This window comes from Tubulanus polymorphus, chromosome 4 (assembly GCF_964204645.1).
Source record: "Tubulanus polymorphus chromosome 4, tnTubPoly1.2, whole genome shotgun sequence".
NCBI lineage: Eukaryota > Metazoa > Nemertea > Palaeonemertea > Tubulaniformes > Tubulanidae > Tubulanus > Tubulanus polymorphus.
This window is the reverse complement of record NC_134028.1, coordinates 7,302,561-7,304,267: the sequence shown is the minus strand read 5'-3', so window position 1 is coordinate 7,304,267 and position 1,707 is coordinate 7,302,561. Positions and strand designations below refer to the sequence as shown.

Below are 1,707 nucleotides of genomic sequence, written 5' to 3'. Positions count from 1 at the left end.
TTTACATTAATTAGATAGAAAAAAAGAGTCATGGTATATGTTTGATAAAAAAGGACGCCAAAAGTCACAACTGTAATGGTTCTTTTGAAATGCCAAAATAGATGACGTACGTTGTGCTCATCGACTCAGACAGTACCCCAAAAATAAAGCATAGTATAGTTATCATTGTATACAAACTTGTAACGGAGCTGTCCCAAAAACAGATATCAATGGACTGCCGTTCCGTAATGATTATATTTTCAATACTCCTTTGTATACATCCATATACGTTCAATTGGAAAAAAGTAAGTCAAATTAAGAAGGTACAATGCACATGAAGCACGGCAACGTTGACAAAAGTTCTGGCAGCGGTGGGATTCGAACCCACGCCCATTGCTGGACCGGTGCCTTAAACCGGCGCCTTAGACCGCTCGGCCACGCTACCTGACTGCCAGGGCCACCTTCGGTTATCTCATTAGTCGACTATAGTCGAACTAAACGAAACCGAACGTCCGATAGTCGGAACTATATTCCGGAAATAGTTCGAAAATCAGGCGCATTCGGTTATTAGTTCCGACCACTGGTCGACTAGATACGAAAACCGAATTTGGCCCTGAATATTTGTTGTCTATATAATTTCGATGATTATACTTGTATCATTTGTTACTATAGTATCCTATTCAATTTATTTGTTCATAGTAAGAGGGAGAATCCCTAAGTAAGATCGAAATATGTATATAGCTTCATAACATTTGGATCATTCAAGTCGATCAGGTCTATCAATAGCTCGCACTTTCTTGATCTTGGCTCGCAGTCAGAAATTCTACTTGATTTCCTTCCAAGTTTAAAAAAAAATCATTGCGGAATAAATTGCAAGCTTATTAAAAGTTAATGTATTTGTTTTGGGCGTAAAATCGTGAAAATAACAATTGGGCCGCACCGCGCGACCTGTCGCAAAGCAAACATTACCGCTAACATTACCCGGCATGAGAGACTGCTGAATAAATCTTCGTTTAAAGATACAACTTAATTATAGCCATAAATCGCTTTAATCGTTTTTGCGCGAGCTTCTAGTGGTAACGATTGTCGTTCGAAACGATTCGTCGCCATCACGGCGTAGCAGTACTGGAATTAACCGCAAGACTAGACGCGCGTTGAAGGCAATGCACTTAATTGATTGAATACTTAGCCCCCGGTACATGGTATGTGTTGCTTCGACGTTGCGAGTTCTTTTTTAAAGTCTTTTGAAATCTACGTCGCATACAAAATTACCTACATTATCACGATCCTTGAATTTAAAGTTTTTTTCGGTGACTGAAATCTAGTTCAAGCGCGCGTCGCTTCCGCACTATTCGCCATCCAATTTCATTGATTTTATTTTGCGTTGGAATCTTCTGAACATTAATTTTGCGCGTCATCAAAGCGTTTCGTTATCAAAGAAGAGAATTTGATTTGATGCTTTTTCCAACAGTGAAACTAGAAAAACTAGACTTCGTAATACGAAAACTTTACGCCGATTGAGATTCAAAAATTCAGATATTGTCAGTATTTAGAATTTGAAGCGATTTTAATTAGACAGTAGACGCGGCCCGAAACAAGCGTTTTGAGCTATTTCTGTAATTTAAAAACAAAACTAATCAGCCCAGATTGTAATTCATTAGAATGCGACTCTAATAGTTATTTGAAACTCGGTGTATTTTAACAAACTCTTGCAAATTAATCAGTTTT

The 1,707-nt window shown here is 38.1% G+C and overlaps 1 non-coding gene across 1 annotated transcript; it reads right to left on the bottom strand.

Annotated features, from left to right (window-relative positions):
• Positions 1-342: 342 nt before the first annotated feature.
• Trnal-aag (transfer RNA leucine (anticodon AAG)) lies at positions 343-424 on the bottom strand. Its single transcript has one exon. It is a non-coding gene; the product is annotated as a tRNA-Leu (tRNA).
• Positions 425-1,707: the final 1,283 nt, after the last annotated feature.